The following is a 27,615-nucleotide window of genomic DNA, read 5'->3' on the forward strand; positions in this document are numbered from 1 at the left end:
AGAGGGGGACTGCTTAGTATTATAATTCAAGGTAGCCCATTTCTCTTGTCGTCGTTCAGACAGTCAGGTATCAATTTGAATTCAATGGTTAATAAAGGCATCCAAACCTAAAGGGGCCTCCGCACGAGCAAGTTCATCTTTTAATGCGCTGCATAGTCCTTTCCTAAAAAAATAACATTTTCGCTGCGTCGTTCCAATTGGTGTCGACAGCCCACCTCTTGAACTCCATTGCATACTCTGTGATAGGGCGTCTGCCCTGGTGCAATGCTAGTAATGCTGCTTTAGCTGTAGCACCTCGATTGGGATCGTCAAACATTTGACTCATGGCATTGATAAAGTCCTCTAAGTGATTTAGCCGGGTGTCCTGAGTCTCAATCGACAGACTAGCCAAGGCAAAGGCTTTACGTGTCAGCAGCATAATAATACATAATACTTTAGATCTATCAGTAGGAAACTGAGTTGAATTTGCATCAAAGTATAGGCTACATTGATTGAGGAATCCCCGGAATTTGTCGCAGTCTCCGCCAAATCTGAATGGTGGCAACTTAGGGGTCATTGCAGGCACTGTAGCAGGTGGTACAGAAACTTGATTCTCCAAGTGGACTATCCGGTCAGATAATGTCTGCACGGTACCACGTAGCTCTGAATCGCTTGTCCATAAATATGGATGTTGTGGGAAGTCTGTCCTTCAAAGGCGTCATATTTGTTTCTTAAGGTCTGCATCTCGGTGCGCATATTAGCCATAGCAGTTGCTTAATGCAAACCTCCGAACTCCTAGTCCCGGCGGATTCCATTTTTGGCTTGAGTATTCTGTCACGATACTAGTGGAATACTGCTGAAATCCAATGGCAGAGACAAGGCCTGAACACAGGAAGCACCGGAGTCTTGAACAGGAGGTAGCAGAAATGGAGATGAAGGTAGGGATCCAGACACACAGTGGCAGTATGCAGTGGAGATGAAGGCAGGGATCCAAACACACCATGGCAGTATGCAGTGGAGATGGAGGCAGGGATCCAGATGAGAGGTCAGGGGGAAACCCAGCGAGCGGTCAGCAGGTGTCCAAGAGTAGCTGGGTAAACCACAAGGAGGAGGAACCAACCAGAGAGAAAGTTCCAGGTGAGAGGACTGCACAAGCATGAGCTAAAACACAATACTAAAGCAATGAGTAACAGGCTTGAGAGGTTTATATCTGGAACAAGAAGTAAGATGACACCCAGCTGAGACACAATCAACCATCTTGACTGAGGGAAAACTTAAGGGCAAGACAGTCTGAACTACACAGACATATCAGGATGATTCCTAACACATGCCTTGAAACGGTGACTCAAGGTATAGGGGGGAAAAAACATTTCCCTTATCTAAAGAGATCTGTTTGGTAATAGATTTACTTCTAGTCCATCCCATGAAGTGTCTGCCAAGTTGACTCAAGCTACAAAATACAAAATGATGGTCATTTACTAACATTCTATGCTAGTTTTTTGGTGTTGAAAAAAAAATGATGTCGCAGGTGCTATTTCGATGCAAAATGTGTGACTTTTTAGCTATTTCTGAAACCCTCACCACTTTTCCAAAAAGTAGGCAGAGAGTGGGTATGAGGAGATGGGCCGCAGGCAGGAGATCAATGGCCCGACTCATTTACTTACATGTGTTCCAGAAAACTAGTACACATTACACTAGAAGTCTACTTCAGCTAGGACTAGATATCAGTTCTGGCGCATGGACAGCAGAAGATGCAACAAATTTATTAAAAGGCATGTGCCTCTTAATAAGTTGGTCGGATTTCCGCTTCTTTTTTTTTTTTAGCTAACTCTGGTGTGTGAAACATTGGTCGCTAGAAAATGACCTCCAATGATGTTGTATTGACATAACAAGACGCAACCCAATAATTCTCAAACTTTTCTCATACAGTCCTGATCAAAAGTTTAAGACCAATTGAAAAATGGCAAAAAATCTTATTTTACATTGTTGGATCTTAACAACGATCCAAGTAGAGCTTTAACATGCAACAAGAAGAAATGATAGTGAGACAAAACATTTTTTGAGCATTCAATTAATTGAAAACAACGATTAAACTGAAACAGGCTGTTTTTCAGCTGATCCAAATTTTAGGACCACATGCCTTTAAAAGGCCAAATCTGTGCAAAGATGTGGATTCATTGTCATTTTCTGTCAGGTAGTAGTTGTGATGTCAAAGGAAAAAAAACTCTCCCTTTTTGAACGTGGTCGGGTTGTTGAACTGCATAAGCAGGGTCTCTCACAGCGCGCAATCGCTGCTGAGGTGGGACGCAGTAAGACAGTCATTTGGAATTTCTTAAATGATCTTGAGGATTATGGAACAAAAAAGTCAAGTGGAATACCCCAAAAAAATTTATCAGCACTGAGCCGGAGGATCCAATTGGCTGTCCGTCAAGACACTGGACGATCCTCGACCCAAATTAAGGCCCTTACTGGTGCTGACTGCAGCCCCATAACCATCAGATGGCATCTGAGAATGAAGGGCTTCAAAAACAAAAAACGTCTTCAAAGACCTCATCTCCTTGAACGCCACAGAACTGCTCGTTTGGACTTTGCAAGAGAGCACCAAACATGGGACATTCAAAGGTGGAAGAAAGTTTTATTCTCTGATGAGAAAAAATTTAACCTTGATGGTCCTGATGGTTTCCAACGTTACTGGCATGACAAGCAGATCCCACCAGAGATGTTTTCTACGCGCCACAGTGGAGGGGGCGCCATAATGGTCTGGGGTGCTTTTTCCTTCAGTGGAACAATGGAACTTCAGGAAGTGCAGGGCCGCTGGCTATGTCCAGATGTTGCAGAGAGCATTCCTCATGACTGAGGGCCCTCGTCTGTGTGGTAACGACTGGGTTTTTCAACAGGACAACGCTACAGTACACAATGCCCGCAGGACAAGGGACTTCTTCCAGGAGAATAACATCACTCTTTTGGCCCATCCTGTGTGTTCCCCTGATCAAAATCCAATTGAGAACCTTTGGGGATGGATGGCAAGGGAAGTTTACAAAAATGGACAACAGTTCCAGACAGTAGATGGCCTTCGTGCGGCCGTCTTCACCACTTGGAGAAATGTTCCCACTCACCTCATGGAAACGCTTGCATCAAGCATGCCAAAACGAATTTTTGAAGTGATAAACAATGACGGCGGAGCTACTCATTACCGAGTTCATGTTTGGAAGTTGGATTTCTATTTTGGGGGGGTTTAGTTCTTTTTGGAGGTGTGGTCCTAAACTTTTGATCAGCTGAAAAACAGCCTGTTTCGGTTTATTCGTTGTTTTTAATAAATTGAATGCTCAAAATTTTTTTTGTCTCACTCCCATTTCTTCTTGTTGCATGTTGAAGCTCTACTTGGTACCTTGTTAAGATCCAGCCATGCTAAATATGATTTTTTTACCATTTTTCAAGTGGTCTTAAACTTTTGATCAGGACTATATGTACGCTCATGTGCTTTACTGTGCTTGGACCCCAGATAATTTCAAAGATGATACTGGCTATTATTGAAGGTCATCAATAGGTGACAGTTTACTTTCAGCCATATCAATTAAGGCATATGGCATATACAGTACCATGCCATACATTTAATGTGGTATAGTGCCGCACCGTCAAAGAATTCAGAATATTTGTTTGAACATTTACTATAAATGCCCTGGAAGAAAAAGCACTTGGGCAATAAGTCTATAATTATATGTACACTACATGCATATATACCGTACCTATTTATTGGGTGTTATACATATATATATATATATATATATATATATATATATATATTGTGGGGATTCGCTCTGGTAGGCAGGGTAAGCGGACGCAGTACAGAGGCAAAAACAAGGTTGTAAATCAAAGTTCAGTGTTTATTCTCACACAGAAAGAAAACAAGCCAAAAGTAAGTGTTCATTTTTTGGTGCCTGTTCACACCACACAAAGTTCACAGTGCAAAAAGACTTCACCTGGTCAGCAGATGATTTTCACCCACAGTCCGCAGCAGGCTTTAGAGGCCTGTTTCCCCAGCCTATGGCTCTCACAAATAAACGCCTCAGTGACTCAAACCACAGACTCCTCAGCTCCTCTGCCATGGAGGATAATCCACACCCAGCTGAGCTGCTGGCTGGGTTTTTAAACCCCAGCCCAAAACCTGGCCTGGACGTGGGGAACAGCCACCCACCCTGCTCTTTGGCTGCTCCCAATAAGAACCGGCCCGGATCGGCTTTTCAGCCACACTAAGAATAAACAGTGTCAGCAAGCACTAGCTGCGGCTGACACATAAAATAACCGGTTCTTATCTCACCGAGGCCAGGAACCTCGGTGACACGTACCTTCCGTCAATGATGGACCCTTGCGCCTTCCTACATACCTCCCCCCTTTGTTCAACCCTGAGGGGATGAACACACGCCAGACAGTGTACTCGGGATAGGGAATCCGCGTTTCCCTGTAACCGGCCTGCCCTGTGTTCTACTGTGAACTTAAAGTTTTGCAGCGATAAGAACCACCTGGTGACCCGAGCATTCCTCTCTTTGGCCTGGCTCATCCACTTGAGAGGGGAGTGATCGGTCACCAGACGGAATTTCCTCCCCAACAGATAATAGCGGAGAGACTCGAGTGCCCACTTGATGGCCAGGCACTCTCTCTCCACTATACTGTACCGGGTCTCCGCTGGAGTGAGCTTACGGCTGAGGAAGACAACGGGATGCTCCTCCCCGTTGACTTCCTGAGACAGTACCGCACCGAGGCCCACTTCGGAGGCATCAGTCTGTACCACAAATTCCCTCTTGAAGTCGGGCGTCACCAAAACCGGGGACCCACACAGTGCCGACTTCAAAGCGGAGAAAGCCTCTTCCGCCTGGTCATTCCAGCGGACTATCACGGACTTATGTCCCTTTAAGAGCCCTGTCAACGGAGCCGCTAAAGTGGCAAAATGGGGGACAAACCTCATGTAATAGCCCACCATTCCCAGGAACGACTTTATTTGTCTAGAGGTGGCAGGTCGGGGCCAATTCCGTATCGCCTCTATCTTGCTCACTTGGGGTTTGATGACTCCGCGCCCAATGACATACCCAAGGTATTTAGTCTCCTCTAACCCTATCGCACATTTCTTTGGGTTAGCCGTTAGCCCCGCCTTTCGAAGGGAGTCCACTACGGCCTGTACTTTGGGCAGGTAACTTTCCCAGTCTGTACTGTGGATGATAATATCGTCCAGGTAAGCCGAGGCGTACCGCCGATGTGGACGAAGTACAATGTCCATTAGACGTTGGAAAGTGGCGGGGGCGCCATGCAGGCCAAAGGGTAACACTTTATACTGGTACAGCCCCTCTGGTGTAATAAAGGCAGTTTTCTCTTTGGCAGCCTCCGTCAAGGGTACCTGCCAGTACCCTTTGGTAAGGTCCAGAACAGAAAAATACCTGGCTTGACCTAATTTCTCAATTAGTTCATCCACCCGAGGCATTGGATATGCATCGAACTTTGATATCTCGTTTAATTTCCGAAAATCATTACAAAATCGTAACGACCCGTCTGGCTTGGGAATTAAGACTATAGGACTAGCCCACTCACTTTTAGACTCCTCAATGACATCCAGCCGCAACATGAGTTGCACTTCCTCCGAGATGGCTTTTCGCCGAGCCTCGGGTACTCGGTATGGCTTTAACCGGATTTTTGCCTGAGGCTCAGTGACAATGTCATGTTGAATTACGGAAGTGCGTCCAGGGAGGTCTGAGAACACATCCGTGTTCCGAATAACGAACTCCCTGGTTTCCTGAGCCTGTTTAGAGGAGAGGCTGTCAGCAATTTTTATGTTGGCAACCGCTTCCCTCGCATCAGACCTAGGAGCCGGAATCTCTTGTCCAAGAAAGCCCGGCCGCGGACTGTCTTCCGTACAGGTTTCCCTATCCTTCCAAGGTTTTAGCAAATTAACATGGTAAACCTGCTCCGGCTTTCGCCTCCCCGGCTGGTGTACTTTGTAATTTACTTCTCCTATTTTTTCACGTACCTCGTAGGGCCCCTGCCACCTGGCTAGGAACTTACTGTCCACTGTTGGCACCAAAACCAAAACCCGATCACCCGGGTTAAAGTTCCGGACCCGAGCCTGCCGATTATAGATCCGACTCTGGGCTCGCTGAGCGGCCTCCACATGTTCCCTGACAAGAGGCAAAACGGTCTCTATCCGCTGTTGCATCTTAGTAACATATTCCAGGACGCTTTTATGCGGAGTGGGTTGTTGTTCCCACGCCTCTTTGGCTACATCCAACAAGCCACAAGGATGTCTGCCATATAGCAATTCGAAGGGCGAGAACCCAGTAGAGGCCTGGGGCACCTCTCGCACTGCAAACATGAGATAGGGCAGAAGAAGGTCCCAATCCTTCCCATCTTTGGTCACCACCCTTTTTAACATGGTTTTTAGAGTTTTATTAAACCTTTCCACCAGTCCGTCCGTTTGTGGATGATACACGGACGTCCGTAACTGTTTTATACACAGCAACTTGCAGAGTTCCCTTATGACCTTGGACATAAAAGGGGTCCCCTGATCAGTCAGGACCTCTTTAGGTAGCCCCACTCGGGAGAACATCTCCATTAGCTCTTTAGCTATAAGTTTTGCTGAAGTATGTCGCAGTGGCACTGCCTCCGGGTACCGAGTAGCGTAATCAAGGACAACCAAGATGTGTTGGTGTCCCCTAGCGGACTTTGGTACAGGACCTACTAGGTCCATAGCGATTCGCTCAAACGGTACCTCAATGATCGGGAGGGGTACCAAGGGACTGCGGAAAAGGTGCTGGGGGCTAGTTGCCTGGCAGGTCGGGCAAGACTTACAGAACTCGTCCACCTCTTTAAACACACTGGGCCAGTAAAACCGTTGTAGTATCCGGTCCTGTGTTTTCTGCACTCCCAGATGACCCTCAAGAACATGCTGGTGGGCTAACTCTAACACGAGTTTGCGATAAGCCTGGGGCACCACCAACTGTTCAACGGATTCACCTCGCAGCTGATTTACCCGATACAACATATCCTGATGAACCACAAACCGTGGAAACACTGATTCTGCCCCTGGTTGTTGTGGTTCACCATCTATTATTAGTACATTTTCCAGGCTCGGGATAAGGTTGGATCCCGGTGTTGTGCGGTACCAAAATTATCCCCGGAGACATTGAGGTCTGCCAGCTCAGGCCCCGGTGGCGAGTCCTCCATGTCTCCCACCATTACACTTAGCGGGGTTGTTTCCCCCTCTTCCACCGAAGTGGCGGTCACCCCTACAGCGGGACCTTCGGACTCAGGTTCCCAGGGTTCTGGTCTCCCCCCTGAGCCGGGCCATTCTGCTAGGGTTACACCTGTATCATGCGTATCAGTCACTCTCGGAACCGGCCACAGTGCCGTGAAACCCGGGAAGTCTCTCCCTACTATAAGTTCATAGTGGAGGTGGGTTGCAACAGCCACCTCGTGGATCCACCTGCTGGAAACCGTAGACAGAGACACTATAGCAGTAGGATAGTCTTTTAAGTCCCCATGGATACACATGACTCCAACCTTACGGCCGGTGTACTCAGTGGAGCGTACTAGGGAAGCCCTTACCAGGGTCACCAGACTTCCTGAGTCCAACAGAGCCTCCGCTGGAATGTCTCCCACCTCAACCTGGCACAGGTGGTTCAGAGACTCCGGAGCACCTACTGCACACAGTTTCCTGGCATATAATGACTGACGGAAGCCACAGTTTGTGTCCATGGGTTCCCCCTGACGTGGACAGTCCGCTCGAACATGGCCTGGCTCTCGACACCGCCAGCAGATTATTGGAGCGGGGTCCACAGGGGTTATATCCCGGGCAGGTTTGATGGGCACCGGTTGTTGGGTCCGGGGTGGAGAGTTACGGGATCTGACTGCCCCCCTCCCAACAGAACCCCCCTGTAAGTTCCGGGTAGCCTCATAGCGCTCCACCAGGTCAACCATCTCCAGCGCATTCCCTGGGAGACCTGGCCAATCCATTGCTGGAGAGGAGGTGGCAGAGCCCTCCAGAACCTGTCTGCTAATAACCGGTCCAACATAGCCGTGGGGCTCAACAAGTCGGGTTGTAGCCACTTTTGTAACAGGTTAAGCAGGTCATAATACTGGGGTCTCACGGGCTCCGCCGGGTTGAACCCCCACTGATGCACCCGCTGGGCCCGGACCAGCACATTCACCCCCAGTCTTGCCAAAATCTCCCCCTTTACCTTTGGGTAGTCGGCCGCTTGATCATCAGGCAAGTCGAAAAACACCCGCTGGGACTCTGATGTCAGAAAAGGAGCGACGATCTCAGCCCACTGGTCTTGGGGCAGCTTTTCCCTGGTGGCCACTTTTTCATACATCGCCAGGTAGGTCTCGATGTCGTCTGCGGGGGTCATTTTAGGGATCGCTGCACGTACTGCTTTCCGGGCATCGTGTACACTTGGGGTTGCTCCTGCTGACTGTAACGCCATTACATGTTGTAGCAGCAACTGGTTGGTCTCCTGCTGCTGCTTATTAGCCTCGCGTTGTTGCAGGTTAGCCTCCACGAGGGCCTTCATAACAGCCTCCATTTCGTCTCTTGACACCGGTTTGAATCTAGCCGGTTTGATAAATGACATACAACCGTGAGAGAAAAAATTAAATTTCGGCGTTCACGCCAGCCTCACTGCGCTTGCCCGCTCCAAGCCACCAATTGTGGGGATTCGCTCTGGTAGGCAGGGTAAGCGGACGCAGTACAGAGGCAAAAACAAGGTTGTAAATCAAAGTTCAGTGTTTATTCTCACACAGAAAGAAAACAAGCCAAAAGTAAGTGTTCATTTTTTGGTGCCTGTTCACACCACACAAAGTTCACAGTGCAAAAAGACTTCACCTGGTCAGCAGATGATTTTCACCCACAGTCCGCAGCAGGCTTTAGAGGCCTGTTTCCCCAGCCTATGGCTCTCACAAATAAACGCCTCAGTGACTCAAACCACAGACTCCTCAGATCCTCTGCCATGGAGGATAATCCACACCCAGCTGAGCTGCTGGCTGGGTTTTTAAACCCCAGCCCAAAACCTGGCCTGGACGTGGGGAACAGCCACCCACCCTGCTCTTTGGCTGCTCCCAATAAGAACCGGCCCGGATCGGCTTTTCAGCCACACTAAGAATAAACAGTGTCAGCAAGCACTAGCTGCGGCTGACACATAAAATAACCGGTTCTTATCTCACCGAGGCCAGGAACCTCGGTGACACGTACCTTCCGTCAATGATGGACCCTTGCGCCTTCCTACAATATATATATAGTAAACATTTTATCATACAGAAACTGAAAATAATTACTATCATGGAATGCTTGTGCTTCAGTTAATAGAAGGGATTATGCTAGATATGAAAATAGCTACAGCAGGTCTGGTCTGAGGACTCTGGCCCTGTACATGTATTGATTACCAACAATCCTTTGATGACAACCCATTACCTCTTTAGAGGCAATAGACAGATGATACATAGAAAGATGGTGGAACATATTAACTTCATTATGACAGGTAGAATAGATAGAAAAAATAGAAATCTATCAGATTCCAGTTTAACAATATAGTGTGATATATTAAAAAAGAATAACTACAGTACATAATTCATGCCTCCCCTGACATCTTCATATCATCATTGTATGTTGCTTAACCCCTTAAGGACCCATGACGTACATGTACGTCATATGTGGCCATGACTTACATGTACTGCATGGTGATCGGGCGGGTGCAGGAATTGCACGGACCCAGAAGTCACTGACAGCATTAACCCTTGCACTGCCGCGGTCAGCGATGACCGCGGTACGTGCAGTATCCTGCCGGGTGCGGGGTGGCCATCAGGTCCCTGCACTGCTGTGACGGAGACCTGATGGCAGGGAAGGCAGCCCGATGCCTTCCTTAGGCATGATAGCTGCATTCCGTGACAGCCTGTGAGATCCGGCCCCCGGATCTCACAGGCAGGAAGCTGTAAGTATATAACAATGTGTAATACACTTACTTGCAGCCAATGCATTACAATACAGAAGAATTGTAATGCATTGTAAAGGGGATCAGACGCTCAAAATTTAAAGTCCCAGAGTGAGCCAAAAAATAAAGTGAACAAAGAAGTTAAAAAAAATAAGTTTTACATTACATTACATTAAAGTTTTTAAGTAAAAAACAAAAGTGTCCTTTTTTCCCAAAAAAAGTTAAAAAAAAATGTAACAAAATAGGGAAAAAAGAAAAGAAGACATATTAGGTATAGCCGCGTCCATATCGACTGGCTTTATAAAAATATCACATGACCTACCCCCTCAGGTCAACACCGTCAAAAAAAATTAATAAAAACTGTGCTAAAAAAAAAACATTTTTTGTCACCTTACATCACTAAAAGTGCAACACCAAGTGATCAAAAAGGCGTACGCCCCCCAAAATAGTACCAATAATAAAGTGACTGTGCATATATAGGAACATTTCAGGAAGTAATCAGTGCTAATTTCCTGTTTAATTCCATACTGGTGCATATAATAAAAAAAATTATATATATTATATATATATATATATATATATATATATATATATATATACAAATCTTCCCCTTCCCTCTACACTGTTAAAAATTTTCCTTTAATTCTTTTGCAACACCTTAAGGGTTAACAAGGTTAGTAAAATCAGTTTTGAATACCTTGACGGGTGTAGTTTCTAAAATGGGGCCATTTATGGGTGGTTTATATTATGTAAGCCTCACAAAGTGAATTCAGACCTGAACTGGTCCTTAACCACCTCAGCTCCCCTAGCTTAAACACCCTTAATGACCAGACCACTTTTTACAATTCTGCACTACACTACTTTCACGGTTTATTGCTCGGTCATGCAACTTACCACCCAAATGAATTTTACCTCCTTTTCTTCTCACTAATAGAGCTTTTATTTGGTGGTATTTCATTGCTGCTGACATTTTTACTTTTTTTTGTTATTAATCAAAATTTATCCAAATTTTTGCAAAAAAATGAAATTGTTCACTTTCAGTTGTAATTTTTTTTAAAAAAAACTACATTTCTATATACATTTTTCTCAAAATTTATTGTTCTACATGTCTTTGATAAAAAAAAAATGTTTGGGTAAAAAAAAATGGTTTGGGTAAAAGTTATAGCGTTTACAAACTATGGTACAAAAATGTGAATTTCCGCTTTTTGAAGCAGCTCTGACTTTCTGAGGTTCTACAATGCCCAGACAGTAGGAAAAACCCCACAAATGACCCCATTTCGGAAAGTAGACACCCTAAGGTATTCGCTGATGGGCAAAATGAGTTCATAGAACTTTTTATTTTTTGTCACAAGTTAGCGGAAAATGATGACTTTTTTTTTTTCCTTACAAAGTCTCATATTCCACTAACTTGTGACAAAAAATAAAAACTTCCATGAACTCACTATGTCCATCACGAAATACCTTGGGGTGTCTTCTTTCCAAAGTGGGGTCACTTGTGGGGTAGTTATACTGCCCTGGCATTTTAGGGGCCCTAATGCGTGAGAAGTAGTTTGAAATCAAAATGTGTAATAAATGCCCTGTGAAATCCTAAAGGTGCTCTTTGGAATGTGGGCCCCTTTGCCCACCTAGGCTGCAAAAAAGTGTCACACATGTGGTATCGCCGTACTCAGGAAAAGTTGGGCAATGTGTTTTGGGGTGTCTTTTTACACATGCCCATGCTGGTTGAGATAAATATCTCTGTCAAATGACAACTTTGTATAAAAAAAAATGGGAAAAGTTGTCTTTTAGAGAGATATTTCTCTCACCCAGCATGGGTATATGTAAAAAGACACCCCAAAACACATTGCCCAACTTCTCCTGAGTATGGCGATACCACGTGTGACACTTTTTTGCAGCCTAGGTGGGCAAATGGGCCACCATTCCAAAGAGCACCTTTAGGATTTCACAGGGCATTTTTTACACATTTTGATTTCAAACTACTTCTCACGCATTAGGGCCCCTAAAATGCCAGGGCAGTATAACTACCCCACAAGTGACCCCATTTTGGAAAGAAGACACCCCAAGGTATTTCGTGATGGGCATAGTGAGTTTATGGAAGTTTTTATTTTTTGTCACAAGTTAGTGGAATATGAGACTTTGTAAGAAAAAAAAAATTATAAAAAATCATAATTTTCCGCTAACTTGTGACAAAAAATAAAAAATTCTAGGAACTCGCCATGCTCCTTACGGAATACCTTGGGGTGTCTTCTTTCCAAAATGGGGTCACTTGTGGGGTAGTTATACTGCCCTGGCATTTTAGGGGCCCTAATGCGTGAGAAGTAGTTTGAAATCAAAATGTGTAAAAAATGCCCTGTGAAATCCTAAAGGTGCTCTTTGGAATGTGGGCCCCTTTGCCCACCTAGGCTGCAAAAAAAAGTGTCACACATGTGGTATCGCCGTACTCAGGAGAAGTTGGGCAATGTCTTTTGGGGTGTCTTTCTACATATACCCATGCTGGGTGAGAGAAATATCTCTCTAAAAGACAACTTTTCCCATTTTTTTATACAGTTGGCATTTGACCAATATATTTCTCTCACCCAGCATGGGTATATGTAAAATGACACCCCAAAACACATTCCCCAACTTCTCCTGAGTACGGCGATACCACATGTGTGACACTTTTTTGCAGCCTAGGTGCGCAAAGGGGCCCAAATTCCTTTTAGGAGTGCATTTTTAGACATTTGGATTCTAGACTTCTTCTCACGCTTTAGGGCCCCTAAAATGCCAGGGCAGTATAAATACCCCACATGTGACCCCATTTTGGAAAGAAGACACCCCAAGGTATTCCGTGAGGGGCATGGCGAGTTCGTAGAAGTATTTTTTTTTGGCACAAGTTAGCGGAAATAATTATTTTTATTTTTCTTCTCACAAAGTCTCCCTTTCCGCTAACTTGTGACAAAAAGTTCAATCTTTCATGGACTCAATATGCCCCTCAGCGAATACCTTGGGGTGTCTTCTTTCCGAAATGGGGTCACTTGTGGGGTATTTTTTACTGCCCTGGCATTTTAGGGGCCCTAAAGCGTGAGAAGAAGTCTGGAATATAAATGTCTACAAAATTTTACACATTTGGATTCCGTGAGGGGTATGGTGAGTTCATGTGAGATTTTATTTTTTGTCACAAGTTAGTGGAATATGAGACTTTGTAAGAAAAAACAAAAAAACAAAAACAAAAAAATCTATTTCCGCTAACTTGTGACAAAAAAAAAAATCTTCTATGAACTCCCCATGCCCCTCAAAAGTGATCTTTTTATAGCGCCGCAGCGATTTTATGGTGTTTTTGCAGTGATCAGAAAAAAAAAATTCTGTCTGCGGAAAGCACATTGCCGGTGTCCGTGTTTTGCGGATCCGCGGTGTCCGTGTTTTGCGGATCCGCGGATCCGCAAAACACATACGGACGTCTGAATGGAGCCTTACAGGGGGGTGATCAATGACAGGGGGGTGATCAGGGAGTCTATATGGGGTGATCACCCCCCTGTAAGGCTCCATTCAGACGTCCGTATGTGTTTTGCGGATCCGCAAAACACATACGGAAGTCTGAATGGAGCCTTACAGGGGGGTGATCAATGACAGGGGGCTGATCAGGGAGTCTAATATGGGGTGATCACCCCCCTATCATTGATCACCCCCCTGTCAGGCTCCATTCAGATGTCCGTATGTGTTTTGTGGATCCGGGGATCCGCAAAACACATACAGATGTCTGAATGGAGCCTTACAGGGGGGTGATCAATGACAGGGGGGTGATCAGTGACAGGGGGGTGATCAGGGAGTCTATATGGGGTGATCAGGGGTTAATAAGGGGTTAATAAGTGACAGGGGGGGTGTAGTGGTGTTTGGTGCTACTTTACAGAGCTGCCTGTGTCCTCTGGAGGACCAGGTAGTAGGTATATTAGACGCTGTTATCAAAACAGCGTCTAATATACCTTTAAGGGGTAAAAAAATCGTATCTACAGCCTGCCAGCGAATGATCGCCGCTGGCAGGCTGCAGATCCACTCGATTACCTGCAGTTCCTGTGAACGCGCGCGCCTGTGTGCGCGTGTTCACAGGAAATCTCACATCTCGCGAGATGACGCGCCGGCGCGTCCACTCAGGATAACAGGGCCGCCGCAAAGACGCAATCCTGCGTACGGTGGTCTGGTAGTGGTTAAAACGTGGATTTTGGATTTTTTTTTTTTATTTCAAGATTTGCTTTTAAACTTCTAAGCCTTCTAACGTCCCCAAAAAAAAGAAAATGTAATTTACAAAATGATCCAAACATGAAGTTGACATATGGAAAATGTAAAGTAATAACTATTTTAGGAGGTATCACTGTCTGACTTAAAATCTGAGAAATTGAAATTTTGCAAAATTGCGAGTTTTTTCACATTTTTGGTAAATTTGGTATTTCTTTTATAAAAAATGAAATATTTTGACTCAAATTTACCACTGTCATGAAGTACAATATGTGACAAGAAAACAATCTCAGAAAGGCTTGGATAAGTAAAAGCGTTTTAAAGTTATCACCACATAAAGTGACATGTCAGATTTGCAAAACATGGCCTTGTCCTTAAGGTGAAAAATGGCTGTGTCCTCAAGGGGTTAAATGTTATATTGTGAACATATGGAAAAGTCTAAATACAACAAAGCCATTTTATGTGTGCTTATCCATCTTCCCAGACTCACACATCTAACATCTAAGTCAACAACCCCTTTGCTAGATAGATACATTCATACATCTTTCAAACCAACTCAACCATTGATGTGGCATTGAATCTGTTAACAAGAGAAGAGGCTGGATCTATAGAATGAGCACACATTTCTTCAAATACATCACCTATGTGAGAAGAGCAAATTTTGATCTGAACCCATCTTAAAAGACATAATACATGAAATTGTGCGTTTTACGGAAAGTATTGCCAGCTTCCACCACGGAAAAATAGGTCCTACTTGCTCATTTGTTGCACAATAGACTACATCTCAATAGGTGGCTCTTCTAATTGTTCATCCCCCATGTGGGTTATTGTGCAGAAGGGATGAATTCAGATGTTTTATTCAGCCCTGGCTTAGCAGCTCACGGTGGATGCAGCTGGAGAATTCGTTTTCATCCTTAATGAGCATTAGCACCTAAAATGAAAGAGCCGCTGTGTTCTGTGACACCAGAATAAAACCGCATGTTAAGAAGAGTCATTTAAAACAGATATTAGGTACAACAAAAAGCCTGATCTGAAACTCCAAAAAACAAAGACTCTCATGCGTCTGCTTTCATGTATAATTTACTTAAGAGTAATGGACATTGCAGCAAGCACGGTTCACAAAGACAGTCCCCCTATTCATCTTACACTTTCTTGGTACTTTTATTAGAGCAGTTGTTATGTAGTAAAGTAAAAAAGAATACATGTATAAAAATAGATAACATTGACTGAGCTAAATAAATCTTTCACTTTACTGCAGTTTAATTTCAAAGTGCTCATAGTGATAAATCTTTACCATGAAATTCGGCAGTTTTCATTCTACTTCAAGAACATAAGAATTTTAAAGAGGTTTACCTGTTTTATGTAAATAAACCTTATGCATTCAGTTATAAAAAGATATGCTACATTCTGGTATAATCTGTGTTTTAGTATCTCTGCTTGGCCTTGGTGAATGAAAACATGCCAGCCTTCTGTAAAGATGGGACATCTAGTTCTCTGTTTTACAAGATTGAGATGTTCCTCTCCCCATTGGTTCCCATAATCTAAATTCCTATTTACATGCTACACTCTAACACAGGGAGACCATACAAACTCCATGACGATGTTGCTGTTGGTAAAATTTGAACCCAAGACCCCAGCGCTGCAAGGCAACCATGTTAACCAGTGGACCATGCTGATGCAGACTTAAGACATACAGTACGTGACAAGCTGCTTTCATGGATACATATATTTATGATAATGTCATGTGGCACTGGCGCTGGGGTGTCAGTGTGTGGTACATAGCTCTGCCGATGTCGCTTAGTCGCCATAGCAACCAGTCCCGTTGATAGTGGGGCTGATCTGCATATCAGGGAGCAGATGCGCCAGGGCAATCAGGCTCAGTGTCGGCATCATGTGCTTCCTTTCAGAGGGCTATTTAAACAGGTTATTGCTGGCCACAGTTGCCTATGATTGGCCTTCTTTGCCTCACTAGCATGTATTGTACTATTGTTTGGATCCCTGGTATTCTGACTTTTGGATTGTCCCTGACCTTACTCCTGACTGCCGATTATTCCTCTGGGATTATCTACTGGCACTGACCCTGTTTGGTATTTCACTCTGTGTTTGTTTCTTGTGTTGGTTCTGATGTATCTCGTGGTTGGATTTTGACTTAGCTTTGGATGCTTATCTGGTCCTGGTTTTACCTGTGTGGTTCTGACCTCTTTCATTCTGACTTCTTTTACCCCACTAGGTTTAGGACCCTGCACTTAGTCAAGTTAGGGACAGTCGCTAAGTTGGGAGCCACAATTTATGACGGATCGTCCAAGTAGGTAGGGACAGTTGTGTGGGTGGAGTACAGGGCAGTACCCTATGTGACATCCTCTTTACTCCAGTGACTGAATAGATGTCAAAGGCTGGTTATGTGACATCCTCTTTACTCCTGTGACTGACAGCCGGCTGTCGGGCATAAGCACTGTCAGTCACAGGGAAGGGGCCGCTGCCCCCTTGACTTTAAGCCTGACTGGAAAATAGCGCGGACGGAGGATAAAAGATCGTTTTTCATACTTCTGCATCATCAGAATGCAGTAAGAAAATCATCATTCGAAACTCACTGCCGGCTACTTGAAGGTACTGCTGGCGGTTTGGGAGGGGTTTTGACGCTGACAGGTTCCCTTTAAAGCCAGTCAGTCCCCCACAGCGAGGAATGGTCTTCCCTAAATAAAAAGAATTATTCAGTTTTGTAAATAATATCTAAACTTTCTGGAACTTGTGAGACAATTAATTGGGCATTATTTGGTTTATAATTCATTTGTAGCATGGAAGGGTCTTGCTCATATTTTGTAACTGTAACCAAGGACTTTATATTGGAAAGCTACAGAAGTAATGAACTATATTGCATGGTATCTAAGATCTTCTCATAATGCAAGGGAAAGAAAAAGAAATCTCCAATGTACTAAAGTGTCATTTTATATAGTCATTTGTAGTGAACTGAAATTAACTGTGGGTTTATGTTGCCACAGTAATAGCCCGTAGCCTCAAGCAGGCTTCGGTATCTATTACTAGAATATATCAATATAGGCCAGCAGGTGTCAGCACTGTATTGGTATATTGCATATGAAGTGTTCTATGATGGCTATTTAGCCATCACAGAACACAATGAGCAATCTAGTGATTGCCAATTATAAATACAAAAATCACTGCCAAAAATTGCACCAAAATGATACGCAACTGACAATACTAGTTTATTCCTCAAGCCGATGTTAAAAGCTGAGAACTTAGCCAATATCTTCCACTCAGGAACATATCGGAGCCCGTCATGCACCACATCAGCAAGCATGGGGTCCTACCACTGAACGACCTGTGGTGTGTGAACAGGGTCTGAATCAGTGCTAGAAACCAGTTCACAGCCAGACTCTCACATGCCTCCATAGTGGTATCACCAATGCACTGTGAGGTAGGATAAAGCTGTGAGCTGCACCCACGACAGACCATGTGACACAGAAGCTGCCAGGTGCAAAATAACGTTACCAACAAAATGAAGTGGCACCACTTAGACCACTTTTTTCAGTGAGTTGATTGCCAATTATAGCCACCCAGTCAAGAAAAGTTTAAAAAAATAAAAAATATATATAAAAGTTCAAATCACCCTCCTTTCCCGCAAATCAAAATCAAAATACATTGCCCACGTACTATTAAAATATACCAATATTTATCCCATGTGGAAATGGCGTAATGGAAAAAATAAAAAATGGCCAATTCGCCTTTTTTTTTTTTACTTCACCTCCCCCAACCAAATGTAATAAAAAGTGATCAAAAAGTCACACACACTTGATAATGGTATTACGTAAAAGTACAGATTGCCCCACAAAAAATGAGCCCTCACAAAGCTCCGTACACACACATAAGGCTACTTTCACACTAGCGTTTAGGCTTTCCGTTTCTGAGATCCATCATGGGCTCTCAAAAGCGGCCCAAAACGGATCAGTTTTGCCCTAATGCATTCTGAATGGAAAAGGATCCGCTCAGAATGCCTCAGTTTGCCTCCATTCAGTCACCATTCCGCTCTGGAGGTGGACACCAAAACGCTGCATGCAGTGTTTTTCTGTCCGCAATGTGGCGCAAAGCAAGACGGTTGTATTATGTCTTCTATAGCCATGACAGATCCGTCTTGAACACCATTGGAAGTCAATGGGGGACGGATATGTTTTCTATTGTGCCAGATTGTGTCAGAGAAAACGGATCCGTCCCCATTGACTTTCAATGGTGTTCAAGACGGATCTGTCATGGCTATAGAAGACATAATACAACCGGATCCGTTCATGACAGATGCATGCGGTTGTATTATTGTAACAGAAGCATTTTTGCAGACCCATGACGGATCTGTAAAAAACGCTAATGTGAAAGTAGTCTAAGTACTAAAAAGTTATAGGGGTCAGCAGGGGTGTTGCTAAGGTCTCAAAAGATCCGGGGCCCAAGCCCCAATGAATATGCCCCCCCCCGCACACAGCATTTTCCTGTACTTGCTGTACAGCAGCACATACATGTCACATCCAAGGGCTCCCAGGTGACATCTCCTCCAATGTAGATCTTCTCTGTCATCATCTTCTCCATTTGGTTCATAATTCTTTCAGCTGCACCTCATCTCTGCAAAGTGTGACACACAGACATCTTAGCTACCTCACATTTCTATCATCATCTCCCAACCTGGAGTCCCAACAGTGTTATTCTGCTGCTCGCTGAGCCCTCCAATACCCCAAATTACTATTCTGAAGAAAAATTTGTGCCCCCCAGTAATAGTGCTCCTCATAGTCTCACCAATAGCAATTCCCTTCTAGAATGCCCCCATTAGTAATAGTGCCCCCTACAGTGCCCCCTACAGTGCCCCCAACCGTGATAACGCTCCCCAAGAGTGCCCCCATAAGTAGAAGAGCCCTCAAGTAATAATAATACCCCCACAAAGCCCCCAGTAGAAATAAGGCCCCCTATTGTTCCCCCAGTGGTAATAAAGCTCTCTACAGACCCCTCAGTAGTAAGAAGACCCCCATAGTGCTCTTAGTAGAAATAAGGCGGATCTATAAGTCCCTCCTATAGAGCCCCCAGTAGTAATAAGAACGCCTATAATGTTCCCTGGATTTGCCCCTACAGATCCCCCAGTATGTATACTGCCCCTACTGTTATAATGCTCGCCCTGAAGTGCCCCCAGTATTTATAATGCCCCCTTTAGTTATATTCCTCCCTCCACCAAACAGTCCCATGTAAATAACATCACACCATCTCTCCTGCCACCTCCAAAATACAGTCCCATGTAAATGACATCACTCCCCTCCCTTCAGCCCCTCCAATATATAGTCCCATGTAAATAATACTATTTCCCTCCCTCCGCCATAGAGTCCCATGTAAATAACATCACACCATCTCTCCAGCACTCTCCAATATACAGTCCCATGTAAATAATATCCCTCTCTATGTACAGCCCCCTCCAAAATACACTCCCATGTAAATAAGATCACTCCCTCCCCAGCCGCCTCCAACATACAATCCCATGTAAATATCACCCACTCAACATTCAGTCCCTTGTAAATAACATCACTCCCTCCCCCAGCCACCTCCAACATGCAGTCCCATATAAATAACATCACTGCCTACCCCAGCCCCCTCAGACATACAGTCCCATGTATATAACATCACTCCCTCCCACAGCCACCTCCAACACACAGTCCCATGTAAATAGCATCACTCCCTCCCACAGCCGCCATCAACATACAGTGCCATGTACATAATATCACTCCCTCCCACAGCCCCCTACGACAAACAGTCCCATGTAAATAACATGACTCTTTCCCACAGCTGCCTCCAACATACAGTTCCATATAAATAACATCATCCCCTCCCACAGCTGCCTTCAACATACAGTCCCATGTAAATAACATCACCCTGCCCCAGCCCTCTCCAACATTCAGTCTTATATAAATAACATCACTCCCTCCCACAGCCACCATCAACATACAGTCCCATGTAAATAACATCACTCCCTCCCCCAGCCGCCATCAACATACAGTCCCATGTAAATAGCATTACCCCCTCCCCTGCCATCTCCAACACACAGTTCAATGTAAATAACATCTCTCCCTTCAGCATACAGTCCCAGTTAAATAACCACAACTCCCAGCATTGATCTGCCTCTCCCTTAACTTACCTCTCCTCATGCAGACATCCCCACAACTTCTTCCCTCCAGGACTTCTCTTCTTCACTGCCGTCCTCTCCTGCACTGGTCACATGATGGTGACATCATCGCAGGTCCTTCTCAACCACTGCCTGTTTTACTTGGTCACATGACCTGTGATGTCATCACAGGTCCTTCAGCTCTTCCAGTGAATTAGATTCAATTGTATTGCCTAGCTGGCAGGCTAGGTTTTTTTCCGATTCTACCCCATTTTTTCAGCTCCTCAAAATTAAATAGTGCCATTAGAAAGTACAAGTTGTCCCACAAAAAATGAGCCCTCATAAGTAGGGTTGAGCGAACCCGTGGAAGTTCGGGTTCGCCTGGTTCGGCCGAACTTCAGGTCAAAGTTCGGGTCCCGGACCCGAACTTCACCCCAAACCTGGGCCCCATTTAAATCAAAGGGGACCCGAACTTCACTTTATTATTTTCCGTTATAACATGCTTATAACGGAAAATAATAGCATGCTTAAAACAGAATGCTAAATAAAATGTCTACTGAGGGTTAAAAACTAAAAAAAAAACAACTCACCTCTTCCACTTGATCGCGCAGCCGGTATCTTCCACATATTGAGCACGGTGACGTCACCGCAGGTCCTGAAGAAAAGAAGATACCGTCTGCGAAATCAAGTGGATGAGGTGAGTTTTTTTTTTTAACCCCTCAGTGGACATTTTATTTACCAATCTGTTTTAAGAATGAGATTATTTTCCATTATAACCATGTTATAACGGAAAATAATAAAATCACCCGAACACCAAACCCGAACCTGAACTTTAGTGAAAAAGTCAGTGTTCGGGTCCGGGTACCCAAACTCGCAAAGTTCGGTACGAACCCGAACTTTGCAGTTTGGACTTTGCAGTTTGGGTTCGCTCAACTCTACTCATAAGGGTGTGAACGTAAGAATAAAACATTTATGGCTCTGGGAAGGCAGGTAGTGAAAAACTAAAACACAAAAACTGAAAATTGCAAGGTCCTCTTAGGGCTCATGCACACGACAGTATGGCTTTTTCAGTGTTTTGCGGTCCGTTTTTTACGGATCCATTGTTCTGTTTTTTGTTTCCGTTGTGTTTCCGTTTCCTTTACGTTTTTCCGTATGCCATATACAGTATACAGTAATTACATAGAAAAAAATTGGGCTGGGCATAACATTTTCAATAGATGGTTCAGCAAAAACGGAACGGATACGGAAGACATACGGATGCATTTCCGTATGTGTTCCGTTTTTTTTGCAGACCCATTGACTGGAATGGAGCCAAGCACCGTGATTTGCGGACAAGAATAGGACATGTTCTATCTTTTCACGGCACGGAAATACAGAAATACTGAAACGGAATGCACACAGAGACACTTTGTTTTTTTTTGCTGAACCATTGAAATGAATGGCTCAGTATATGTACCGCATACTGAACTGAAAAAACGGACAGTATACTGAATGCAAAATACTGTCGTGTGCATGAGCCCTAAGAGATAAACTCTGTACAATTTCTTTGTTCTCAGTACAGAAGTTTTAAGACAATGGGGAGACTTTACATGATATGATTACCTGATAAAAGAGCGTTTCGCTTGCTCATAAAGTAATAGGCGTCACTTTTACACCGACAGATAATCGCTAATGAGCATTCCTATGAATGCTTGTTAGCGATCATCTGACCGAGAATAGGCCCATGTAAAGGGCCTTTTATTAAGCTAAATGCATCAGAATTCTCGCTCAATTTACACACAAAAACTGGCGTACTTGCATTGTGCCAGATATTTTTTGCCTCTCACTAGACAGTATATAGGAAAGGTGTGTGCCATAAAATGTAAGTGTAAGTCTACTTTCACACTCGTGTTTGGGCTTTCCGTTCTGAACGGATGAAAACGGTTGTAGTATCTGAACGGATCCGTCCATGACGGATCCGCACAAAACGTGAGTGTGAAAGTAGCCTAAGTTGGTGTAAGTAAACCAACTGAAAGGTGGTATAAGGAAGAGAAGAGCAGGATGCAACACATTTATCATCCAGCTGAGCCACTGTAATGAATATAATGGTTACATAATATCTACACTAGGACGAAAGTCTAAAGTAAAGTAAGTATAAAAAGCTTGCTAGAGCAGTGACCCAACAAGAAAGAGCTTTCTATATACAAACATCTGTCAGCATGTCCTATTCAAGTGACCGACTACAGACATTTAATATAAAAATTGAGCTTTTCAGTCATAGAGAACTTTCTAGACCTTGAGCATTGCTGACAGACAGTTTAGAACATGAAATTATTTAGCAATAGCTATGTGTACTTCATTGTTAGCCTCTGGTGGAGACAACATGTTATGGGCATGTGGAAGGGCATCATCCATTAGGCAAGGTGACGCCCTTCCCTTTTTGTGGGATATAGCTTTATTATAAGTCCATGCTTAAACTGAACTTTCCTATATTTAATATAAGGAAGGAGGATGAGCAGCATCCTTCCGTTCAATATACATCCCATTAGGCAGGAAAAAAGCTACAGTCATAGCACACAATACTTTGCACAAAACGTTCTATAAAAATATAGATGGTAGCTTTGAGCTGAAGTCATATGCATTTACTGGCCACGTTATTATGACCTGTGGGAAATTTTACATAATTGGTTATTACAGAGATGCTTCTAACATCAGATCACTGAGAGGAATAACAAAGTTAATGTAACTGCATTAACAGATAGCATGGGAGTTCAATGTCTTGTATAAATCAGGGTGGTACTGTTTCTCATTGAAAAGACACAGTGGAACATGGAGAGCTACTTTTCAGGCAATGCTCCATGGGAAATGGTATTTAAATTATAGAATACAAGCCAAACCAGAGACACGTGGAATTGTGCATCACATACTCAATCATCTGAAAGAGGACGTAGGTGTTCATAATAAACTGGTCACTAACTGTTTAACCTATTCCCAACTGCCGTACGACTATATAAGTCGGTGGTGGGGACTTTAAATAGAGCAGTGGGTGCCATGGTCATCAGGTGCCTGCTGCTTTATACAGCAGACACCAGTGGCCAATGTATGCGATCGACAATAATGTCGATCGCATACAGTTAACCCTCAGATATGACCATGGAATCTGGGCAGTCAAAAACCAGGAGTGGGCACTCCCAGCCGCACACCGGCTCCCACAAGTGAGGATCAGTGGAGCCGGATGCAGTGTTTGGCAGGCTCTGTCCTCCAGAGTGACAGGAGTCTGCTGCACATTAGTTCATATGCACAGCCTGTTTTACTGTAATTGTCATAGACTCCAATGCTAATGATTGCTTGTTATAGTTCCCTATGGGAACTATTAAAAAGTATATTAAAAAGTTTTAAAAAATATTTTAGAAACTGTAAAAATTAAAATCACCCACCTTTCCCCAAAACTAAAATAAAAATACATAAACCATTAAAAAATAAACATCATGGGCATCGCAGCATGTGAAAGCGCCCGTACTATTAAAAAATAAAAATATTTATACCATACTGCAAATGACAAAACATAACTGATGGTCTCACATGTTCTTCAAGCACCTTCTGATACACAGTAGAATTCATCGTGGATTCTATGATGGTGAGCTGACCAGGTCCTGCTGCAGCAAAGCAGCCCCAAACCATGACACTTCCACCTCCATGCTTCACAGTTGGTATGAGGTTTTTTTCTTGGAATGCTGTGTTTGGTTTACGCCAAACATGTCCTCTGCTGTTGTGTCCAAATAATTCAATTTTGGACTCATCTGTCCAAAGAACATTATTCCAGAAGTCCTGGTCTTTGTCAACTTTATCGCTGGCAAATGTCAGTCTGGCCTCGATGTTTCTCTTGGAAAGCAAAGGTTTCCTCCTTGCACACCTCCCATGCAAGTTAAACTTGTACAGTCTCTTTCTGATTGTAGAGGCATGTACTTCTACATCAACAGTAGCCAGAGCCTGCTGTAGTTCTCGAGATGACACTTTAGGGTTTTTGGATACCTCTTTTAGCATCTTGCGGTCTGCTCTTGGGGTGAACTTGCTGGGGCGACCAGTCCTGGGCATGTTGGCAGTTGTTTTGAAAGCCCTCCACTTGTAGACTATCTTCCGGACAGTGGAATGGCTGATTTCAAAATCTTTTGAGATCTTTTTAAATCCCTTCCCAGACTCATAGGCTGCTACAATCTTTTTTCTGAAGTCCTCTGACAGCTCTTTTGCTCTCACCATGGTGCTCACTCTCACTTCAACAGTCAGGAGCACACCAAACTAAATGTCTGAGGTTTAAATAGGGCAAGCCTCATTCAACATGCAGAGTAACGATCTACTAATTATGTGCACCTGGTGTGATATACCTGTGTGAGATCTGAGCCAATTTAAGAGGGAATACATGTGAGGGTGTCCTATCTTTTTCCTCAGTTAGAATAGGCATTTTTGTAGAATGACATTTACAGAAGATCTTGAAAAGACTTTTCTTCAGTTTTCTTTGTTTAGTTGGATTACTTTAATCTCTCTGTATTGTTGAAACGGAGATGAAATAACCATTTATTAAAAATGTTACAAAAAACCACATGCTTTCAAAGGGTGTCCTAATTTTTTCACATGACTGTAGATAGATAGATCTTGCTTTTCTTCTTACAGTCATGGAGTTAAAAAAAACTTGTCCCATCTATGGGTATAACATAAATGTCCAATATGTGTGGGTCCCACCTCTGGGACCTGCTCCTATTGCAAGAACAGGCCCTGCTGTGAATAAAGAACATGACATGCATGCACAGCTCTTTCCATTCACTGCTATGGAACTTCCAAAAATACCTAAGAGTGATGACTAATTTTAGAAGTCCCATTGCAGTGAATGAAGAGGACACCACACATGCATAGTGTGGCAATGTGAATCTGTAAGTTCAGAATCAATACTTAATATTTTATTTTTGTCCTTGCAAAGGTCTCCATAGCCTTTAAATTTACAGGATTAATGAGTCTAATAATACATATATAATAAAGGATGTAGGGTTAAAAAGGTTTCACCATCTGTGGCATATCACTAGGATATGCTACAAATGTCAGATTTTTAGAATGCTTGACTTTTGCATTATGGAACGTATCTCCTAACATCACAGTTGCATAACCACTGAGTTATTCAATAAAATATATCTGCATAATGCCACATGCTGTTTTTTTCTTATTTCTTTGACCTGCTCACTGAGATGGCCGCACATGCTCAGTTTCATCTTTAAACTGCCTCTTGAACTGTGATGGGAAGAGCTGAGACAGGCCCCTTAGCTGCAGCAGAAAATACACCCCCCTTGAGCTGCCAGATTGATATAAATCTAGCAGAGCAATGAATGGGGAGATCTCTGGATCCATGTGAGGTACAGGGTTTTGTTAGAAAGAGGTTATCATGTACTATGCTTCCTATATAATTTCTTGTTGTTCAATTACATAAATGGCAAAAAGTATAAATCTGAAGGTGTCGGCCGTTTACAGAATAATAATAGGGGAGTTGAGAGCGATGAGGAGAAAGCAAAGTTATAAAATATTTTTTCTCCACTGTATTTACTGAGGTAAATGAACTATCAGATGAAATGCAGAATAAAAAAGAAAATTTTCCTTTAAAATGGGCATGTCTGGCCCAGGAAGAAGTGCAGCAGTGTTTTAAAAAGATTCAAATAGACAAATTGCCGGGACCAGATAGCATCCGCCCCCCATATCCTAAGAAAATTAAGTAATAATAGGCAGACCCTTATTTTGGATATTTAAGGACTCTATATTAACAAGGAGCGTTCCACAGTATTCAAAAAGGGGGTCAAAAAGTTTATTAACATCTGTCGTAGGTAAACTGTTTTCTAAGAGATGCTATCTTGAAGTTCCTCAGTGAAAATAAGTGAATAATGCTGTATCAGCATGGCTTCATGAGTGATCGGTCATGTCAAACTAATTTAATCAGTTTCTATGAGGAGGTAAGTTCTAGACTTGACTGGGATGAGTCAATGGATGTCCTATATCTTGACTTCTCCAAAGCATTTGATACTATGCCACATAAAAGGTTAGTATATAAAGTGAGAATGCTTGGACTGGGAGAAAATGTCTGTATGTGGGTAAGTAAGGCCTCTTTCACACGAGTGTGTCCGGATTAGGTCCAGATGCGTCCCGGTGCATTACGGCAAACCCACGCGAGTAGGTACGCAATTGCAGTCAGTTTTGACTGCGATTGCGTTCCGTTGTTCAGTTTTTATCGCGCGGGTGCAATGTGTTTTGCACGCGCGTGATAAAAAACTGAATGTGGTACCCAGACCCGAACTTCTTCACAGAAGTTCAGGTTTGGGTTCAAGGTTGTGTAGATTGTATTATTTCCCCTTATAACATGGTTATAAGGGAAAATAATAGCATTCTGAATACAGAATGCATAGTACAATAGGGCTGGAGGGGTTAAAAAAAATATATATATATTTTAACTCACCTTAATCCACTTGTTCGTGCAGCCGGCATCTCTTCTGTCTTCATCTGTGAGGAAAAGGACCTTTGATGACGTCACTACGCTCATCACATGGTCATTCACATGATTCATCACCATGGTGATGGATCATGTGATGAGCGTAGTGACGTCATCAAAGTTCCTTTTCCTCACAGATGAAGACAGAAGAGATGCCGGCTGCGCGAACAAGTGGATTAAGGTGAGTTAAATTATTATTATTTTTTTAACCCCTCCAGCCCTAATTTACTATGCATTCTGTATTCAGAATGCTATTATTTTCCCTTATAACCATGTTATAAGGGAAAATAATAATGATCGGGTCCCCATCCCGATAGTCACCTAGCAACCGTGCGTGAAAATCGCACCGCATCCGCACGTGCTTGCGGATGCTTGCGATTTTCACGCAACCCTATTCATTTCTATAGGGCTTGCGTTACGTGAAAAACGCACAAAGAGGAGCATGCTGCGATTTTCACGCAACGCACAAGTGATGCGTGAAAATCACCACTCATGTGCACAGCGCCATAGAAATGAATAGGTCTGGATTCAGTGTGGGTGCAATGCGTTCATCTCACGCATTGCACCCGCGTGGAAATCTCGCCCGTGTGAACTGGCTCAATGATAGAAAACAGAGGGTGGTTATTAATGGTACACACTCAGATTGGGTCATCGTCACCAGTGGTCTTGAGAAGGCTTGTGTTGAGGAAGGGTTGAGACATATGCATGTATATATATATATATATATATATATATATATGCATGCAAACACGTGCATGCATGTATAATATATACGCATACATAAATGGGCACATTATAGGATGATGTGCGCAGATGTG

Source organism: Bufo bufo, chromosome 4, assembly GCF_905171765.1.
Source record: "Bufo bufo chromosome 4, aBufBuf1.1, whole genome shotgun sequence".
NCBI lineage: Eukaryota > Metazoa > Chordata > Amphibia > Anura > Bufonidae > Bufo > Bufo bufo.